At 34.5% G+C, this 22,982-nt stretch overlaps 1 protein-coding gene across 4 annotated transcripts in view; it reads right to left on the reverse strand.

Moving 5' to 3' along the window:
• ADD3 (adducin 3) overlaps positions 1-22,982 on the reverse strand; it is a 112,686-nt gene that overhangs the window by 62,487 nt on the left and 27,217 nt on the right. The gene's annotated exons all lie outside the window — the stretch shown is intronic.

Consider the following 22,982-nt stretch of genomic DNA (forward strand, 5'->3'; position numbering starts at 1 on the left):
TTCCTGCTGGCAGTATAATAAATGACATGATGTTTTAAGTAAAGAGGGTAATTGGAGGGGAGAAAGAAGGCCCAAACTAGTACCTTTGGAGTTGCGGTGAAAACAAACAAAAACATACGCACACACAAAAAACTGGAAATGGAAAGGAATAAGATAATACAAATTCACTGCTATGTTTTTCAATCATGCAGTTAGAAATTACAGAAAGAATTTTGGAAAGGCCTTCTGCCAGAAGCAAATTACTTTCTTTAATTTCAAGTTTAACAGTTATTTATTACCTTTGCAACAACCCCAGAAATGAAAGCGGGAAAAAATATTTCAAGCTTTTTGCAGATGATTTAGTACATTAATCAAATCTGTTCCTTCTTTGAAGCATTAATTAGAACCTTCTTATAGGAACTGGAAAAAGGACAGTGTACATTCAACAAGTGTTGGCCTTTGCCGTGACACAAAAGTCAAGACGTACCTGATAAACCAGTGAGCACTCCGTGCATCTGAACCAGTGTTTTTAGTAGTCAGAGCAGAGCACTCAGCTGCAGCATTAACATTCTGACTCATTGGTTTAAAAGCAAATTTCTGTAGCTAGGGCTCAAAAGAGGAAATCTCTGGATCAAATCTCTCTCGATATAAAGTCATTATATAGATCATAACATTATTAAGAAATACTCAAGAAATACTCTTGTATTTCAGTAATTTCAGAAGAAAAAACTGGACGTTCAATTGCACCACAAAGAATATAAACAACTTAAAACTTACGAAAAAAGAATCACAGTCAATTTACCATGGTGAGTAGGATCAGAAGTAAAAAATGAAATTTGCCTGGTCCTCTGAAAATGATGAGCTCAATGCTGTGAAGAAAAAATTGCTAAATTAGAAAGTAGGTTTTCTGCAAGACACAAGTTATGGGGGTAGATAGAGAGTGCTTTCTATGAGATAGGGAGCTGTTACAGACCCTCGACACACACATAAAGTTGGAGTCCTGGAAAGGTTATACCCATAGTAAAAACATAGACAAAAAAGTCTGTCCACCAAGTTGTGGGATTAAACAACATGAAACAAAAAAACCTTTATATATCTTTTCTAAAATGCTGAGTGGAAAAAAAAAAAGTCTCTTCTCTTATTATGTGTAATAAGAGGCCTAGTGTTTCGAGAATTTAGAATTTGAATTTACACACCAGCATAGTCCAGGAAACCCCAAGCCAAGAGAGCAACACAAGGTGGTTTTAGGTTGGTAGCACCCCAGCCCACCTGGCAAGAAGAAAACATAAATCCTATCTGGAGAAAGGTGCTCTCAAAACAGGCTGCCTCAGGATTCCCACAGATAAAATCCTGCCAAATTCAAAATTCAGAATTATAAAGCACACGAGTAAACAAACCACATTAAACAAAAGTCAGCAGAAACAAAACACAGAAGAATTTGACATCCCCCCAAGAACTGCAGACACTGAAATACTGACACATGGAATATAAGCATTTTTACAATGTTCAAAATCCTTAAAGATAGGATTGGAGGCATGAGAAAGAAACAAGATATTATAAAGACTAGTGGATTTGAAAAACTATTGACTATAATAATTAAAAAAAACTTATTGAATGGATTAAACAGAATACTAGACTCGGTGGAAAGAGAACAATCTGGAATATAGATGTGAAAAAACCAACCAGACTGAGCAGAGAGAGGGATAAAGAAATGGAATACGTGAAAAAGAGAGGCTAAGAGAAAAGGAGTAAAGAAGTTCAACAGTATGGAGGTTCCTAAAAGAGAGAGAATGGGGAGAGGTCACATTCAAGGAGCTCAGAGCTAGAAATTCTCTAGAGCTGATCAGTGATGAATGACCTATAAAGGACTGACGATTAGATTTGCAGTAGACTTCAAAAGAAAAAATAAAAGTCATAAGACACAGAAATAATATTTTCAAAGTACTGAGAGAAGATGACTGTCAGCCTCGAATTATATATCAAACGAAACTATCTTTTAAGAGTAAGTAAAATAAAACATTGCCTTACTAAAGAGTTCTATAAACTCATTAAAGGAACTTTCAAAGGATGAATTTCAGAACGAAATTAAAATTGAAAGGAAGAATTGAGATGGAAGAAAGTGAGTAATTGGTAAATAACTGAGTGATTTAAAAAATTACATAAAATATAGTAGCAATAATAAATGTAGGGGGTTATAAGGTAAAACTAAAATTCTGGTCAATAATATCATATAAGATGGAAATGGAGAATAAGAGTTAAACTGTTTTAAGATCTCTGTATTGTTCGGAAGGGGAGAGAGAGCTACTAACTTTAGACTGATAAGACTTTACTCTGATAAAAGATTATCCAGAATATATTATAAAAAACCACTAAAATCAACAATAATAAAAAAAAAGACAACCTACTTTTGCCCATTAGTAAAAGATCTGAACAGGCTCTTTGCAAAAGAGAACATCAAATGACCAATAAATACACAAAGTGCTCATCATCATCAGTCATCAGGGAAATACAAATTAAAACCACATTGAGACACTGCTATCTATTCACCAGTATGGTTGAAATGAAAACAAAAACAAAAAACCGTTAATACCAAGTACTGGCAAAGATGTGGAGCATCTGGAACTCTTAAACATTATTTGAGTCCTTGTGTCAATTAGTACAAATATTTTGGAAAACTGTCTGACATTATCTGCAAAAGCTGGACACACACATGTCCTGTAATCCAGCCACTCCTCTACCGGGAATACACCCCCCAGAAGTGCATATATATGAATACCAAAATGTTCACAGCGGAATTACTTTTAATGCTCCCAAACTGAAACAATCTGAATGCCCATCAATCTGAATGTTCATAATGCAATACACACAATGAAAAGAACTACTGTTACATGCAACAACATGAATGAGGTTCACAGAAAACAATGTTGAGCAAAAGCAGATAGATACAAAGGATTAGATATCGAATGATTACATGTCAGGATCACGGCTACCCTGCAGGGAAGGATAATGCCTGAGAAGACACGCCAGGGTGTTTCTGGTGTTCCATTTCTTGATCTAGGTGAGGTTACACAGGGTGTTCGCTTTGTACATGTTTACCAAGCTGTACCTCATGATTTGTGTACCCTTCCATATGTATGTCAAACTCACATTTAAAAGTTTACCTGAAAAAATTAAAATTAAGATAAAAGAGAGAAAAGTCTTTGTCTTTCTGTGACAAGAGCTTATATATAACTTGATACCATCTTTTCTGTTGGCTAGTTTAGCTCTCCAGAAACACTGTCAAATCCTCTTTCTCACAAAACCGAAGCGTTTTTCTAATATAAACTCGTATGAGAAATAATGCAAGCTCTCTTACATGTTAAATTGTATATTTCAAGTACGTAATCCATATAATTTTAATTACTCAGCATGGAGGCATAATAAACTAAGAGATTCTTGAACAGAGAATTTAGGTCTCAAATCAGCATACTACATACTCCACTTCTCCACATTAACAATAGAATGAATGGACTGTACAGTGTAACTTAGATGATCATGATATTCAACCATTGTGGCCCACAGCAATACTAAAGCATTAATACATTTCATTGTTGGAATGGATTCAACAGTTTCTCCCATCGTCAGATTCTAATTAATTACTATTTTTCAGTGATTAGAAACATTTCCAACATGTTCACAAAAACATTTAAATATAAATTAGGCTTCATAGTCAAAAAAATTAAGACATTTTTCAAAACTAAATAATTATGTAAAATGAAAACAAAAAAAAAACTGTATGTAATCACTAACACAGCAAATAATCAGGAATTTTTTTCCCCCTTTATTACATTCTCTCTGATGGGTTAAGATTCTGATATTTCTGTTCAAAACCAACGTATTTCAGTGTTACACAATCTCGCCCTGTCATAAGAGAATTTTCTGGATTCTTACCATACAGAAACTTCACACTGATGTTATCTTACTTCTGCCTAATACTGTTTTACAGCACAGTCCAAGAATCTGATAGAGGATGAGATATGAAAACACATCTATTGGCAGAATGCTACTTTCTGAAGTTACTGAAAAGCAAAGCCGTGGGGGGAGGATTCCTAGGGGAAAAAAGAGGAAGATTTAGTCTCATCCACTAAGCGAAATTCTTACCATTTTGAAAACTTTTGTGGGTGTACTTCATACTTTCAAATATATAAAGGATAGGTTTGTATTCTCAATAGTAAAAATTTAGGAATAACCAGAATTGGGTTCTAGTTCCAGTTCTAACTCATAGCATGATTTTGGCCAAGGTACTCTCTCTCAGCCTCAATTTCCATAATTGCAAATGAGAGGATTGAACTAGATGACCTCAAAGATTTTAAACAGTTTATAACAAGTATACTGAAGAATGTATCTCAGATTAAAAATATATTACCCAGATAAAGATAACACAAAAGAAAAAGCAAATAGTTAATCTTTCATTAGCCAGTATGTTTGTTAGGGTAGGTCTCCATGCAAATGTATATTCCTTATTCCTCTACAAGCACCTACATTTCATCTGTGTATTCAACATTTATGTACACCTATGTACACCGTAGGAAGAGTTTACCCTGTGTTAAATACAGCATCAATTTCCTTCACTCCTTACAAAAGTTCTTCTTGAAGATGCTCTCACTTTCTGTTCTCAAAGGCTTGACTAGTCAATCCCCTCACTGAGGCTTCCCCAAGATCAACTAGCAGTAAATGGAAAAAAAAAAAATCCTTCTCTAGCTGTGCTGTACCAATAAAAGTGCCATTGAATAAATCAACCCATAAGCCCCTGTCCACTACCTACATCATCCGGAGGCCATCAGTATCACTTGCATCTACTCTGGCTGTAGTCTGTGTCTCTGCTGCATGAGTCTCACCAGCTGGAACACTGTGGCTTCATCCTTCTAAATCAAACAGCTCAACTGGCTTACTTTATTTTCACCTTCCATATTATATAGTGAGTCTTTGGGTGTAATTGACACTTATATAATAAGGGAGACAACTACGTTTTGTCCTGGTAGGAAGCTCAGGTTCCATAATGTCAAATACAGCTGAAAGGACCTCAAAAGTCATCTAGTCCAAATCTCTTCACTTGTGAGAATTCAGAGGCACCTAAGGCTGCTATCTAAGGTCAGGAAACTCATCTCCTGACATCAAGCCAGTACTCTTTCTATTCTGTCCAAGAATGAATGCTCAAATTGGAATCTGCTCTCCTATGGAAGATGAGATGCTAACAAACATTTCCAAGTTTTCTGTCCAATGGCAAGAAATGAACTTGTGCTGATGTGAGAAGCCTACTAGTGTTTTAGGTTTAAAGACATTGGAGTATAAAATCCCAAGGAAGGAAGGAAGGAAGAAGCTCAGGATGGTAAGATGAAAGATATAACATCCTGAGGTTGTTCTAAATCTTTGACAGAGAATAAAATGATGGAACTGTTAGAATATGGAACAAGTATTTAATTCTTTGTAAAGGAATGATGTAGTTTACAAATGAAATAGAACTGCTTCAATTGTAGTATTTGTCTAAAACATCCAAACATGCTCTTGGGACCTTAAAAAACTTATTCAGAAGAGGTTTCTCCTTGTCATTCAGTTTTTGCAGCACACGTACCCCATATTTAATTCATTCCCTGCCTATACCCTAGTCTTTAACCATTGTTCACATTCTCATCTGGTCATATATGCTCCATGAAACCCTAATGCTCCATGAAACACTGGAATAAGCTTTAATACATTAGGAAACCAGAAAAATTAAATGAACAGGAAGGAAAGCAAATACATTTTCACACAAAGTAGAGGATACAGCTGTGATCTGTCAAGCTTACAGGACTATCTCTCTAGCTAAAAGCAAAGTTACAGGACTCCCCTTAACTGAACGGAAGTAGTAATTTAAAAAATATAAATGTTCCCAAGCTCCAATTCTGTTCCCTTCACTTCACATTTCCAGCACACACTCACCATTTGACCAGATCTGTATAATACATCCAAATAGCATAGATGAAGTATAAGTCTATAAATGACAAGTTCATAGAATAACCTTTAATAATGATGTCCCCAAATAAAAAACCTATGTTGGCTGTACTCTTACGAAGAAACGAGTTGTAGCAAAAAAAAAAAGACAAAACCAGCCTTGGCTCTTAATCTTATATGGATGATCTTTAGTGTCCCATTTCTGAAAGTTGTCTCCATGGCACCAAAATATAACTAACAAAACAGAATTTTCTTTTATATCCTTTGCAGGATAGGATACTATGTGAGCTAACAACCAAGGCACCTAACCCAGGCCCAATGTAACGAAGGTGGAAATGGGGCTAATGTGTGATTTAAAAACTATACATATATGTGCATGTGTGTGATTTATAAATTATACATATATGTGTATGTGTATGATTTGTAAATTATAATTTAAAAGAATAAGGGTGAGCCAAGCAGAGCAGCAGCGAGAGTGTGCTTTAGGCACTAGGAGCAGATGAGCAAAAGCAACGGTATATTTCGGACGAACGATAATTAACAGTAGTAGGCCTGATCCTTCCTACAGCTCCACTTAGAATAGGTTTGTGATACTGAAGACAGTCAGTTAGCTGGAGGTGAATCAATAGATCATATTCCAGATGGTAGTTCTACACACATAAATGAGACTCAAAACAAAGAAAATAGCGATATGCTCAAATGTGTTTAGAGAACAGAGGAAGTGGTGAGCATTTCAACCAAGAAAACACTATAGAATTACTTTAAAAATAATACCCCTTTCAATCTCTTGATTTTTCCCAGCTTACCTCAAATCAATCAGAGGAGAAAACAGCAGCGTTGCCAGAGTCCTCACAAAGAACTATCACCATGGGTCTGATACACAAAACCAGAGCTTACTCTTAAACAGGAAGTCACCACCTTGTCAAATAGATGGTATACGTTAGGAATTAAAAGATCAATTTTATGAGAAAAAGCAATAAAAGAACATGTAGAATAGAGAAGGAACTCTTTCTGAAATCTTGTCCTCTCCTATAACAGATTCCACAATTTATGAACAGCTGGGAAATTTCCTTTTCACAGGAAAAGGATGACTTCTTAGTTCACAGTAAAGTGGAAATGACAAAAATTGACTGCATCACACAGAAAAAAGGTGTTTCCTGAAGGAGACAGAGCACCACATTTACACACACACACACACACACACACACAGGAAAAGCAAAATACATGTATACAACAAGCAGAAAAAAAAACTTTTTCAGGAGATAAAGGAGAAAATAATTAAATTGAGGAAATGTTTCATGGTAGAAGCTAGCCTCAGTGGGATAATCATTTTTTCCCAGTGGTTTATCTCAAGTGCAAATATGCTTAAGGGAATCATAAGAACACATTTACACTTTATATTCACGCAGGGATTTTTATCTCTACACATTTTTTAATGAGTATCTAGTTTCAGGTTTTCATCCACACATACACAAAAAGGATCCATGTTTCATTACTAACTTATCATTGGTTCTTATAGTTCAGATTACTTCAAAGAATTGATGCTTAAATGGTTTATAGTCTTTAAATAAATTATACTGATTCTTAACAAGCATATTTCTTCACTCAATAAAAAGTATTCTTTGAGTGTCTTCTATGCACTAGATACCAGTTTACATGTTGGGGACACAGTGGAGAACAAGCTACTTGCCCTCAAGCAGCTTACACTATTCACAACTGTGAAGAATATATTTTAAAAATCCCTTTGCCTAAGTCACTACCCTCACACCTCATTTCTTACGAACAAAGGCATCAAAGAATTTTGCAATCAAAGGAACTCTTAAGGAAATCATTAGAAACTGTTAACAACTTAGTGTTTCCTTATACCAGTGGCCACAGGAATACAAACAACTTTCTAATAAAGATATGGGTCTATAAAGAACCAAAAATAATCTAATTCCATCTTCCCACTAGTACAGCCACTGTCCAGATAGTCCCTTTGGAGGCTGAAGAAGACCAATCAAAAGAGTTTTCCACTGGCTCTAGTTGCACAGTGGGGGTACTTCTGAGGAAGGTAGGCTTATTTGTAACTTCAACAAATTTCACTTGGTAAAGGTTGAGGGTAGGTGTTTGGATTTTAAATTTATACCAGTGGTTTCAAATTCAATACTTTTGTGAATCTATTCAGTGTTGACTAGATGAAAAATCTGATTTGTCCATTTCCCATTTCCTTCTGTTAATTCTTGGTCAGAGCAAATTAACACTCTAAACCAGGAAGTTAATTTTTCACTGTCTACTCTAAATCTTGGAATTACTTTGCAAGAAGTTCTACTTCTTCCCAAAGCATAAGGAAAGATATTCTACTTCTAAAAATTATGTCTATTATTATTTGTGAAGAGGAGAAAAAATCCTTAACTTCAGCTGGGTTGTCATCTTCAAAATAATTTTAACTCCCAATATAAAAGAAGGACAAGACTAATTTTTTTTATCCTTGCTAGTTCTAACTTGCACTTTACTGCTTTTTATAAATATTACTCTTCATTCCTGAAATTGATCATTAAAGAGCCAATTGATTAGAAAACATATCATTCAATCCAGGAAAAGAAAGAATGTAAATGCAAAATGGAAGTAACTCGGTATGCAATTTATTCATGGAACTAAATATTATATACATATGAGGCTCATCAGAACCCTTTTGAATCGTCAGCTCAAGGATTAAAGCTTCCTCTCCAAACCTAAACCTTGGAACTGAAGGAGACTGACAGTTATGCAGCAGCCATCTCATTAAGAACATTTGGAATAGTGATATGATTTTGGATTAATGTCTTTGCTGACTTATAAAAATCTGTTTGCAATTCAACAGCCCTCAGGTCATAAGCTCACAGGCACTATATTAGTCTGCATGTATAGCTAGGCCAAAAGATTTCATCGTGGTTAGCATGGATTTTCAATAAGTGTTCCATTTTACCATTACAGTCTCATTCCATTAAGAAAATTGGCAAGATGGGCTTTTATGTCATCTAATAAAACAAAACATACTGTGCAAAGAAAAGTCTAAATTAGAAAAAGATTACATAGCTCCTTCTATGTGCATAGTGCCTTCTAGTTTACAACATATTTTCATATCTATTGTTTCATTTTATGCTCAAAACAACTCTAAAATTATACCTCCATTACACATACTAAAATCAGAATTAGCAAATGGCGGAATTAGGGCAGGAATCCAAGTCTTCTGACACCTGCCTCTTTATTCTTAGGCAGGTGAGCTGCCATACTTTAGTCACTTAAACTTTTATCGTATTGGTTTTTAAAACCTGGGCTTTTCTTAGATTTATAATATGAAAAAAAATATAGAAAAAATAAGTTATTAACATTGTAAATATTTATAAAGGCTTTGAACCTTCGATAATACCATCAGACCAATAACTTACATTGTAAAATTTGGTAACCCATTTATTTTTCAATTGTTTTATTGTGATAAAATACACATAAAATTTACCATCTTAACCATTTTTATGTGGTATTAAATATATTCATAATGTGCAATCTTCACCATCATCCATCTCCATAGCTCTTTTCATCTTGTAAAACTGAAACTATTCCTAATAAACAATAACTTCTCATTTCCCCTCCCCTAGCCTCTGACAACCACCATTCTACTTTTTGTTTCTATGATTTTGACTACTTAAAGTGTCTTGTGGTATCATACAGTATGTCTTTTTTGTGATTGGCTTATTTCATTTAGCATAATGTCCTCAAGGTTCATCCACGTTGTAGCATGTATCGGAATTTCCTCCATTTTAAAGGCTAAATAATATTCCATTGTATACATATTCCAAATTATGCTTATCCATTCATCCACTGATGAACGCTTGGGGGCAAACCATATTTCTAATTGACTCTGCCAAATATGAAACACTGTACTCAGTACTTAGCCCCAACACACATATTTTAAAGCAATGTTCAGAAAGTACCACATGTTAAACTTCTGAAATTAAGGATAATAGTGATAAGCGGCTGAGTGGTCGCTGTAAAGACATTGGTTTACCACTACTTTTTGAATCCATACAATGCCAAAATAATTCAGAACACGTGAGCAAGAAGTTCAGCAGTTCAAGCAAATATTTTGAAAACCTCTGCCTGGATATTTTATCATCAGAGCTTATTCCTGTTTCTTGTTCTTTTGGTGTTTTTTTCCAGTTTGATCATATCAACCAAGGAAGATTTTGGCAGCATTATAATAACAGTTAATATCACTGGACACTCATGAGATGTAGAATACTTGACATGGGTTTCATTTAAGAATGAGAAAATTGGCTCCTAAAGACTGGCTTTCTTCCATGGTCTTGTGGCTAGTTGGGTGGTGGTTCCAGAATGTGAATCTAGGACTTCTAATTCCGAACCCAATGCTCCACCCATTACACACACATAACATTAGTATTATCTAAGAGCTCTAAAATATTTTGTGACTGTTACAGCTCTTAAACTTTATACTACATTCTTGACTTCTAAAAATATATAATTAAAAACTAATACATACTCATATTTATATACCAGTCCTCAGAAGTAAATTTTAATCACAGTTTGTCAGGTACCTTTTCATACATTTCCTTAGCATATATAAACAGAAGAATTCTTGTTCATACTTAAAAAAAAAAAACACTTGTATTATCGTATATATTGTGTTCTACACTTTAGTTTTTAAATTAACCATTATATAATGGATATTTTATTCAAAGTCAGTATATATAGAATGATGTCATTCTTTCATTCTTAATGATCTCAGTATAATGATTATGCCTCAGTCATCATCTATTTTCAGTTTTGTTTTTTTTTAAAGTCATAACCAACTCTGCTATAATGGACATCCTTGTACATACAGCTTCACACATTTTTGGTGAAAATAAAATTTAAGGTAAATTCTTAGAAATGTAATTTATGGGTCCATGTGTAGACACATTTAACCTCTGATAAATATTGACAAATTGTCTTCCATAAAAGTTGAGCTTATTAATAGTCTCATAACCACTGTATATATTAGAACTAAAGTTTCATTTGCAATTTCTGTTCCAGGGAACTCTCATCCACTCTTATTTCTATCCTCAATGAAAGGAGTAATGCCCAAGGAAAAGGAACCTGTGGTTCTATTAACTTCTCAGCGAAGAGCTGACTGTTGATGGTCAGCGAAGGTTCCAATTACCTAGTGTTTTTTTAAAGTTAGGAAAAAATCAAGATATTAAAAAACAAAAACAAATAAGTAATTCAAGTACATTCTGTGATACAAACTTTACTACTTTAAGTTCAAACACAGAAAAAGAATAGTCTTAAGTATTAGAGCATATACACTAGATTCTAATAGATTATTGGAAATGCAGACATAAAATACATATCTTAACACTCAACAGTGACTTTGTAGAATCCATATAGACAGTTTTTAATAGTAATAACCAAAAAGATGGTATGTTGAGAAACGCTAATTGAAAAGTGAAAAGCTATTTCATATTTCATCATCATTTGCGACAAAAAAGAAATATTCACATTAAGTCCAAGCAGAAACTGCCATTATTTAAATTCATCTACTTTAAAGTATACATCCTTCTTTATCTGGCTTATTTCTCCTAGCATAATGTTTTCAAGGTTTATCCATGTTGTAGCATGTATCAAAATTTCATTTTTTAAAGGTTGAGTAACATTCCATTATATATATATATATGTACATATATATATATTTATTTCACATTTTGTTTTTCCATTTATCTGTCAATGAACATTTGAGTTGCTTGTATCCTTTGGCTATTGTGAATAATGCTCCTATGAACATTGGTGTATAGGTATTTGTTTGAATACTGTTTTAAATTCTTTTGAGTATATACATAACAGTGGAATTGCTGAAGCATGTGGTAATTCTGTTTAACTTTCTGAGGAACGGAAAACTTTTTGACAGCTGTCCCATTTTGTATTCCCATCGGCCATTTCCAATTTCTTTACAACCTCATAAATATTTGTTATTTACTATTTTTGTTAACAACCTTCCTATTGAGCACGAAGTAGTTATCTCATAACTTTGATTTGCATTTCTCTAATGACTAGCAATGCTGGGCATCTTTTCATGTGTTTATTGGCCATTTGTATATCTTCTCTGGAGAAAAGTCTACTCGAGTCCCATTTTTATCCATTTTGAATTGGGTCCTTTGTCGTCTTGTTGAGTTGTAGTAGTTCTTTATATATTCTGGGTATCAATCTCTTATCAGATGTCTAATTTGTAATATTTTCTTCCATTCTGCAAATATTTCACTCTCTTGATAGTGTTCTGTGATGTACAAAAGTTTTTAATTTTGATGAAGTCCAAGTTTTCTATTTTTTCTTTTGTTGCCTGTGCCTTTGGTGTCATATTCAAGAAATTATTACCAAATCCAATTTCATGAACATTTCCCCCTATGTTTTAAGAGTTTTATAGTTTTAGCACTTAGTTTAGGTCTTTGATTCATCTTGAGTTAATTTTTGTATGTGGTATAGGGTTTACTTTATTCTTTTGCAGGAGGACATCCAGTTCCCAGTATCATTTATTGGAAAAGATTATCCTCTGCCAACTGAATAGCATTGGCATCCTTGTCAAGTCAATTGACCAATATTATGCATGAGTTAATTCTGGGGCAATATTAATTTTGATTGTGCTAAATTACCCTTACAAGAGGACATACTAACTTATACCCCTTCTGCTATAGGAGGGGATCCATTTTCCATATCATCTGAACACGTTTGAGAGAAATATAATATGGTTTGAGACAGGATATATTTCATATAACACTTAGGTAAATCTTTTTAATAATGTTTGCAAATATCATACATAGGTAAATCTTTCTGTAATATGTGTTTGTTTCAAATGGGATGGTAGTTCCTATTAGTTGAGTATGATTTTAAAATATTTTTAAATGTTTAACTTTGTGAGGAACATTTTTACTTTACCACCCCAAGATGCTCTCAAGATGTTTTTTGATTAAAGAGACACATGAAACTTTTTTTTCCTGAACTTTTCTGGCATGGGACACCTTTGACACCAGTAGGTTCTTTTGTGTCAGTAATAATAGGATTCCATATCATTCCTCGAAAGAACAATGATTTTTTTTTTTTTTTTTTTTTGGTGAGAAAGCACTAGGATTTAAGTTCTTTTTTATATTTGCTTCTAAGATGCTATCTCACTCACTTGTTTTGCAACTGAGTCTTTTTCCTACAGTTGCCTCTTCTTATTTTGCCAAAAGACCTAAAATAAGTAGCATGACAAGCATTTCTCTCCACTGGCCCCAAAATACTAATTTAAGATTCAAAGAAGAAAAAATATTACAGAGTAGAATCTGCACAAATTTTTATTTGTAAAAAGGTTCTGAAGCATGGATTCATATAAAAATTATCTAGGCCTCAACCTACAGAGTTTCTGATTTAGAAGACTTGGAATGGGATCCAGACATATATACTTGTAAAATGCTAGCGTCTGATTCTAATGCATCTCTTTGCTTAAGAACCACTAGAACTCAAATGAGCATTATGGCATTTCTATGTAATAACAATCCTATGTTTCAGTGTACATTTATAGATGAGCAACATGAGGCCGAGTTAGTCAAGTGACTTGCCAAGGTCATGTAATAGAATCAAAGTCCTCCCACTATAAGCATATTGCACAAAACTGTCTAAGCTCAATATCACTCATATGGTTGCTAAAAGTGTGTTAATTTAGTCAATCTAGTTTTGAAAATTTTTGTTTAAGTTATTAAACATGATTTTTATAATAAATTTAAACCAAAAAATACAAAGTTTTTATGTAAATTATTTATGTGGGTTTTAAATACATAAATGATCTATCAATAGGAAGACTATTATAGCTGCCCTACAGGTAACTATTAGAGAATAATGAATAATATCCACTTAGTTACTTTGAAACAGCTATCCTTATTATTCAGGGCACAATAGGAAAGCATGATCTTTAAAACACATATCACCAAGTGACCTGGTGAAAACTCCAATCCACTATCTTTAGGATGGCAAATATTTCATCTTAATAGTCAGCATTTGTGACCTATGGAGTAACCTCATGCCTCATAGTAGGCATTACTTCAGAATCACACTGGATCTCAGCACTGCTTGAATACAATCTCCATAAAACAAACCAAAAAAGGGACAAACCATCCTAGATTAAGACAGTATTTCAATTTCAAACCAAATATTTTCAAACTGGTATTTTCTAATGCTTCATTAGCAACATTATGTACAAGGCACCCATGCTAAGTGAGATATCTATCTATCTATATATATAATTTTATTTAATGCTCACCACTAACTTAAAGAGGCGACCATTATCTCCATCTTGTAGATGAGGAAAACAAAGCCTAGAAAGGTTTAGCAACTTCTCCCAAGTTACAACAGTAAGTAGCTGGATTTGAATCCCGCACTCTTACAACTACTGTATTCCACTTAACTCCGAATTGTTGATGCTCTTTCTCAGGCCAGGGAGTGCTTTAAGAGTCAACTGGTACCACTGGTAGGACTGCAGTCAAAATCTCTATATATTTTAACTATGAGTACTAACATTTTTAGAAACAGCATTTGATATCTTACAGTTACTGAGTTCCAAAGTATAAAGCACAGTAGTTTTCCAAACTAAATTAAAAGGTCATTACTTTTTAACTCCATGGGAAAATATGAAGACTCCACTATCTACCTTTCTGACATATTATTACTTCCATTGTTTACATTTTTATTGCAAAAGTGTATATTTGTTCCCTTCCTCATCAGTAACTCCCTGAAATAAAAATTTCATTAGTGTTACTTATTGACTAGGGATGTTCTGTGAATATTTTGGATATTTTGAAGCTCATGTAGACACAGAGGGCAGTATCTACCTGAGACTAGAACACAAAACTATATGAAATGCTTGCCTGATTCGCTGTGGAAATTTCTAGCTAGTTCCTACCTAATTCATTCTCTCAAAAATCATGTAGTAAATGCCAATCGAGTATGAAGTTTGGGAAATGCAAAGATAAAAATGTATGACTCTTACTGTCAAGGAGCCAATGGTCTAATAGGCCAGAAGACATAATAATACAAAATGGTAAATTCTCACAAAAGGTTTCCCATAAGGGATACTCAAACTATAAATAAAGTCTCGCTTATATAACCAGAAGTTTCTTATTTCTACTAAGTATTTAACAAATTTTCTCATAAAAGACTCATAAGAATATCTTCCCTAATTCTCTCATTCCTCCCGACCAACAATAATCAATCCTTCCTCTGAGCTACCACAGCCCTTGGTCTGTACCTTCCTACCACTTTCTACTTCATACTGTAGTTACGTAAGTACACAGCATATCCATCCCAATAAACTTGACAGTGCTTGAGGAAAGAATCGATTTGTTATTTGTCTTTGTATCCTCTATCCTGTTTAGTACCAGCAAGAATTAAAATATCTACTGAAGGAAATATTTAGAATCCCAATATAATAATTTGAAAACATCAGCTCACTTCGAGGGATTAATGTAACTTTAAAATTTTCCTGATCTACTCTTGGGGAAATTTACTTAGTGGAAAATGTGGCCCCAATGGTGATAATTTTTTCCCCCTCAAAGAAAGATATGTTCTTTTTACTATGTCCTTCATCTTTGGTTGAAACATAAAAATAAAAAAAAGCAGACTGGATATTAACCATAAAAATGGAATAACGGCAAATGGGCAAGTGAAATCCAGAAATACTCAAATGCAACTTACATAGTAAAGGTAGAAAGTCATAAGAAAAAGACTAGCTATACCTTAAAAATAAATAGGATTGTTAGAAAAAACTGAGGGGGAGGGATAAATTTCTTTACATGATAATGTTATAGTTTTCTCTAAAAACATTAATTCGGATGCAGCTGAAAATAAATACCCATTCTCTCAAAAATATACACATGCAGATTTGAAAGGTTTCTATTACATGATTTTAAAATATCCAAAAAAAGTTTGACAGATATACTGATCTTACTTTTTAATGCTTAAAATTATTCCAGCAAAAAATGACTCATCTGGATTTAAATGCCAAGACAATGTCAAGTACAATTGCAACAACTACAAGAGAAAAAAGGGAGAAGAACAGGAAGAGAAGTTCACCTGCAAAGAGCAAGCAGATTGACCGAAAACTGGACTGGTCCAACAACCATACAGACCAAGGCTGCCTGCCAGCAAGCAATTCGAACACAAACAAAATTACTATGTTATCCCCAGGCTATTCCACAGCCTGGAAATAAGTTTTTTAAATCAATGTTCTTGACCACTGAACCAGGATTAATCATTCTGGCCCAGCACATGCAATTTGTCAAAAACCTGAAAAAAAGATAACTCATGAAAATGAAAAGAAAAAGTAACCTGTTAAAACTCTAAAGTAAACATATATACACATATATATGTATTTTACTTTTTTCTCAAAGTTTTAATAACTAGCTTAGATCAAAATTAAATTTTCTTTGGTATGTGGATATTAGACAAAGAACAAAATCAAATTATTTTACCATCTAATGGAAGTTTTCTTATGACATAACTGAATGATGGCAATTGTTTAAGTCGTACTTATTTGTCATTATCTAGATAATTAGAAGTGGTTCCTGAGTCTAAGAAGTGAAAAAACGTACGAGACAAAACTCAGTTATGAGCAAAATTATTATTAGTATTGTTAATTAGTGTGCTGATTCTAAACTAAAACCACATCCTATGTTACTCCAGAATATTTCCTGATTAAAAATAGCATTATTTTAATTAAGATGAATTATTTTTTCTCTTTTTAAAGCAAGAGTTTTTTGGTAAAAAGATTTCTAGGGTTATTTCTCAACTCACCCAGACACCTCCATGTCACTTGAGCAAGACTGACTAACAACATACTGTCATGAACAAACAAAAATACTTTTACACTAGTCAAACCTCCTACCTGCCTGGGCTCTTTGTCACCTTCCGGATGCCTTGCTACCACTGCCCTCACTGCCTCCCTCCCCAGAAGAGAATATAGAATGTTAGTTTAAAAGAACTAACTAGTTATTTTAATATAATTGTTTTAAATTACCTTATTCTTAATGTTAATATGGTTCTAGTTTGCCCACAGAATATCATGTGGCAAGCTTTCGTATAAACAATAATGCCTTTAAGAAACAAAACTATTTTAAAACTACTACAGAATTCCTTACCTACAATTATCTAAGCACAAAGTACATTTTTAAAAATGAGGGCTCCTTTTGCAGCATAGAAAGTCATCAAATCTTCAAGGAGGAGATTTTTCTAGATAAGGAATTTAACAAAGGGTCCACGAATCCCAAAAGATTTCATGGGTATGCTTTAGAAAAATTTAAATTCTCTCAAATTAAATACAAAAAATTATATGTGTACTTTTCTGGGGAGAGCCCATTGCTTTGATCAGATTCTCAAGTGGTCTGTGACCCCCAAAAAGAGTTTAGAAAGTGATCGAACTAGATTGGAGGTTTTAAGTCTGGTTTCCTTGGTATATGGCAATAAGCTGTGGAATATCTATCACAAGTAACTTGTTGCTGATTAAGTACTCAAATTTGTGAAATATCTGCCTTTTGAAATATATAATGGAGCAGACCCAATGTTATCTTTACATTAACATAGCTTCTCATTTACTTAACATTTCTTGTATGATAATGAGCCAGAGCAATGAAATTCTGAATGCACCTCTGGAAATGTGCATGAGAACATCCCGTTACACAAAATCTAGCAGAAAAAAGATTGAGAAACAACCGCTGATTTGAACCAATCCTCTCATTTTACAGATGAAGAAACTAGGCTCAGAGATTTTCAGTAATTTGTTCGAAGTCACACAGGAATCCTGTTATTTCAATCAATGTAACCTGGGATTCGAAGGGATCCCTACAGTGGCATTTTCTTACTACAATTGTGGCTATAAGAATGATTTTATAGTACCTTCATATTCAACGAAGTTCTGTTCTTGGCATACTCTCTTACTCAGCACATTCACTGGATGACCTCGCCTGTCTCCCGCAACTCCAACGATCATCTCTCCTCTCAGAATCCACAAATCTGTATTTCCAGTCCTGTCAAACTTCATGCTTGTGCTCCAGATCTGTATATCCAACTGCTCACTTTATACCTCCCACTGCTGTCCAAGTCTCTCAACCTTCAAATGTTGAACTACAAAACTCGCATTACCCACACATTCTCCTACAGAGATAGAGCTCTTTGTCCCAGTTTTCCTCCTCCATGCCAGAAACCTACGAGATTCCTTAGCCTGATTTTCACCTCCCACATCCAAGTAGTAACCAATTCCTTCTGATTTTACCATTTTTCCTCTTAGGCCAGCCTCTTCCACTGCATCCCTGAGATTATTAATTTACTTCAGGCCCTCGTTTTCTCTCTCCTGGAATATTATAAAAATCTTTTTGTTTTCAACACTTCACCCCTCAATCTCCTTTTAATACTGTTGCCAAATGAGATTTTAAAAACAAAATCTGACCACATCACTCCACTTCCTATAAATCCTTCAATAACTCCCCATTTCCCAAAGAATAAAGTTCAAATTCCTTAACATGGTATATAAATTTCTCCATGATATAATCTTTGCTATAAAACTATTTGCTTTACATGGCGATGGAATAATGAGTAGTTAAATTTGCAATTAACTGCTCCTAATTATGGATAACCATTAAAAAATTACTGCACAAGTATACATATAATAATAATTGGTTAAAGTGTGCTGTGTAATCCTGCCAGTGTCAGTTTGTTCAATCATGTTTCAGTTAAGCTGGTCCATTAATCACCTCTCAATCTTGGCAAAAGCTTTACATAATCTTTCTTCACTAGGTTGAGAAAAGAGCCGCATCACATTTTCCACTGAGTATATTCTCACCCAAACTTCACTCAAGCATCTCTGGCAATGTCTAACATCTTATTATAAGATACAAATTGGAAATCTGTGAAAAAATTAACTTCCCTAATGAGTGATCTAAAAGCAGCATTGATGTTTATGGAAAGCAGCCTCTAAGATGCCCCATGTCTCCACCTTCCTGGTATTCGCACTCCTGTACAGTCCCCTCTCACACTGTATCATGACTGGTCTGAGAGAAAGCAAAAGCATTATGATAAAAGTGATGATATCTTTGCAAGATTAGGTTATAAAAAGACTGTGGTTTCCATCTTGGATCCTCTCTCTCTCCCTTTCTCTCTCCTTCCCTCCCTCTCTCTCTCTACCTCCCTCCCTCTGACAAATCTACCCCCCACCCCCACCCCACACACAGACATATACACACAACCTACTCATTTGTTCTGGGGGAAGTCAGCTGTCAGGTCTTAAGGGCACTCAGACAGCCCTGTGGCAAGGCTTATGTGGCAAAGAACTGAGGCTTTCCAGCTCGTGAGGAACTAAGGTACATCAACAACAAGTGTGTGAGCTTGGAAGCAGATTTTCCAACCCCAGTCAAGCCTTCGGATGACTGAATCCCCAGCCAGTAGCTTGACTGCAACCTTGAGGAAGATCCTGAGCCAGAACCACCCAGCCAAGCTGTTCTTGGATTCCCAATCCACAGAAATTGTGAAATAATGTTTATTGTCTTCAACTGCTAAGTTTTGGGGTAATTTGTTACACAGCAATAATTAATATAGTGTTTTGGGTTTTACTTATTTTAACATTAGACAGTGCTCATGCAAGCTTTTCTCTTATAAATAATGAGTACAGAAATTCTTCCCCCATCAAACACATATCCCTAGAAATTCCTTAAAGCAGCATTTCTCGAACTTGAGTAAGATACTAACTTTCAAAGAAAAAAGCCTAAACACTAAAAAACAGAATCATAAAAAGTTATTTGGGTACCTGTTACCTGTGAAAGGTGAGGAAGGGCTGGGGAAAGGAAAAGAAGGGAGGTAGCCGAGGGAAGGGCTATGACTATGGGCTCCTGGAGTTACTTCAGGTCCTGTATGCACATTTTACCTATGATTACAGACCAAGTCCATTTTCTAAGAAAATATATAATGGACAGGTTTGGATCCAGTAGTAAATAAATAGAAGGAACCCATGACAGTAACTGTAAGAAATGGTTCAGTAAGAGAATATAGCAATAGCCCAAGAATATACTATAAAATAAGGCTCACAGTCCCTAAATGAACATAGTTCCGATGTCTGAAGTTCAGCATTTAAGCTTGCTCTTCACTGGCAAAAGATCATGACATACAGAACCTGGAGCTCTCAGTACACTGGGACTTTCTCTACAGGTCAAATGTGACTTTATAATTTTGTCCCATAATAATTAGAAGAATGTATAACTTTGAGGCTGAAAACATACAACAGAGAAAATCTAAATAAATCAGTATGTAAATAAACAGAACACATTTTATATTCTAATAATTTCACTAAGTTTATTGATTTTTATAAAAATAATTCACAGTTAAAATTAAAAACTACTAAAACATTTTTGAAAACTTAAAAAAATCACCAAGAATCTAACTCAGACAATCACTGTTAACATTCTGGTGAACATCCTCATACAGACATAAAGATACCAATCCCTTCACATACACACATGCATTCATATATTCAATTTTACCTGCTACACATGCTACTCTATAACCTACTTGTCTCACTTGTGACATCCTTCTAAGCAACTAAAAACCATCATTGTTAATAGCTGCATTGTATTTCAATGTCGTATGTAGTAACCAAAATTTATTTGACCAGGCCTTTTCAAACATGTTCAGGTTTTTTACTATTTTATAGATATAATCTGCATCCTTATGCATATAACTTTTTACATTTGCATTGTTGGTAAATTCTTTGGAGTAGAACTGAGTTAAGGAATACAAAGCATTTTAACATACACACAAACCTTCAGAAAGAGGGCATAAAGAGAATGAGTTTTTAAAGAGCAGCTAGAGCACAAAAGCTATCTTGCACATATGTTTAAAAACAATATAGTTAATAAGACAGTCGTAAGGGCCGCATAGTATTCCAATAACACTTCATGACTAGGGGCAAATGATAAATAAATGTTTTAATACAACAAGACACAAAATTGTTTTTACACTGCTGTCCCAGGTCGGGTGCTAGTTCTTAAAAACTACCATGGATTCCTTCATGGTCTCTCTCTTCCCTCACTTACTGGCTGCTGTAAAAATGCAGGATTCGAAGGCCTGGGGGATGAAGCCACTGGATGAATGAGTCTGGGTCTCAGGACAAACCCTCTCACTCCCAATCCACACTGAACTGAAAATAATGAAAAGTAAATCGCTGCATTGAGTCACTGAATTTTGGAGATGTTTTTATAAGCACAGATAGCTTACCCAACGATAACAGGCTATCTCTAGGTGGTTTATTGCTGGTTTTTATTTACTAACGTATCTATATTTTCTAAACATTTTACAATGAGCTTGTATTATTTTACAGTCAGAAAGAAATTATTTTAAAAAATAGTGCTGAACACACACATGCACACAGTATGTTATTATGTCAATTTCTTTGAATTTCATAAATTTTTAAATCACTGAAAACAAAAACATTATCATTTAAAAACTAAATATTATATGCTATTAATTTCTGAAGAAGCTGAACTCTGTGGCTAGTTATCACCTGAGGGTGCCACAAAACTTCCCTGTGTGCCGGTGTCAAAGAGCAGCATAAACCTTGAGACAAGATGGAAACGGTGTCCACTGACCTGTGACGGACTAGCTCTATGACCTTGGGCAAGTCCAGGAAATGTTTCATTTCTTACTGCGCAAAATGAGAAAGCTCAACTATACAACCCCTAACGTCTCTGAAAATTCTTTTTTCCAACAAGCATTTTCTTTCTTTATGATGCACCTGATGTTTCCGTAACTCTCCATCCCCCAGAAAACCCACCTGCTCGTCCTTAGAGTTCAGTACTAGGTCACTTCTGGAAAGCAAAGAACACGATAGCCCAGGTAGGAAGTCAAATAACAGAAAGAGTCTGTATTGTTTGTGGCTAAAGCAATAGTTGCTCGAAGAGGGATAGTCTGTTTTTCCTCACCTAACTTCTAACTCCAGCAGGCTAGTCACGACACTACTTTCCATTTCTAGGCAATGATCTGTCTATCCCTCTATGGAATACTCTCATACCTTAAAAAGCCAATTTGAATTTAGAAGATCATATATATGACAGTACTCCACAAAGTGGGAAACATCTACAGGCATATCAAGTTTTATTACGCTTTACAGATTTTTTTTTAAATAAATTGATGGTAGGCCTCTCTGCCGGCAAAAACAGAGTACAACTCGCTTTACTGCAGTGGTCTGGAACGGAACCTGCAACACCTCTGACGTATGCCTGTATCTAAAAATTTAAATGTGACAACTTTTAAAAGGAAGGTGTAATTTCTAAACTATAAATGAAGATGTTCACATGAGAAATATCAAAACTTAGAGGAAGTATAAAGAATTCCAATGCTGATGGGGTGGGGTTGGGGAATGGGGATGGAAAAGGAATAGAAGAGTTATTACCCGTTAAAAAAAGGAAACCATAGATGATCCATATGTTCCAGAAGATGATGTTATGTTCCATAAAAGAGCAAGTTTAAGGATATAGTACTGTCTAATATAACACTAAGGAAAAAATGTTCATTTTATAGTTTAGTATGAAGAATCCCCACCTCAACTCCATCTGGGTTTTGATGGCCTAGTCATAAATACTACTTAGCATTAAACAGGCCATTTTTAGTTATTCAGTAAAAGGCAAGCCAAAGCTAACAGATACATGCTCTTCCAAATACAACTGAAAATAAAACATTGTCTCATGGTTTGGTCTGGTGGTTAATGGTAAAAGAACTATTTCTTTTCCAGTAAGAAGTTACATTTATACATTACATGTCCCAAAACCTGAAACATGGCTGGTTAAGCTTTTTTGATTTAATTTAATTTATGCTCTGGCTCAAACTTAGAAGCTTGAATATATTTAGTATTTTCTATTACTCACAATATGACATAACTTTCCAGTTTTCCAACCTGGGGATGATTCAAGATCCACATTTAGCTGTAACATTTTAAAAACCATTCTCAGATGTCA

Source organism: Pteropus alecto, unplaced genomic scaffold (assembly GCF_000325575.1).
Source record: "Pteropus alecto unplaced genomic scaffold, ASM32557v1 scaffold177, whole genome shotgun sequence".
In the NCBI taxonomy this organism is placed as follows: domain Eukaryota; kingdom Metazoa; phylum Chordata; class Mammalia; order Chiroptera; family Pteropodidae; genus Pteropus; species Pteropus alecto.